The sequence below is a fragment of the Gavialis gangeticus genome, unplaced genomic scaffold (genome assembly GCF_001723915.1).
Source record: "Gavialis gangeticus isolate Ggan-Ray unplaced genomic scaffold, GavGan_comp1, whole genome shotgun sequence".
Classification (NCBI taxonomy): domain Eukaryota; kingdom Metazoa; phylum Chordata; order Crocodylia; family Gavialidae; genus Gavialis; species Gavialis gangeticus.
Genome location: NW_017729022.1, coordinates 138268726 through 138269057, shown reverse-complemented (window position 1 = coordinate 138269057; position 332 = coordinate 138268726).

Sequence of the window (332 nt, the reverse complement as noted above, 5' to 3'; positions counted from 1 at the left end):
CTCTGAAAAGTGGTTTGTACTTTCAAACAAGCACCTAACCTCATCACCAGAGCTGAAGCCAACTTCCTACAGTTCAAAACACAAAACCTGCCAACTATTTCCAGTACCCCCACAAACTGCACACCAGAATCTATCAAAGACAACAATGTGGGAGCACATTCCTCACCAAAAAAACACTCTGCCTCCAGTCTCTCAGGCCTGATTCTGAGAGGGAACAAATTGCAAACTATTTTGCACAGTCGGGCCTATGAACTTCGCATCTTCAGCCTCATAGGTACAGAAACTAATAGAGTCAATACAGGCAGTAGAATTCTGACATACTGCAACCTGCT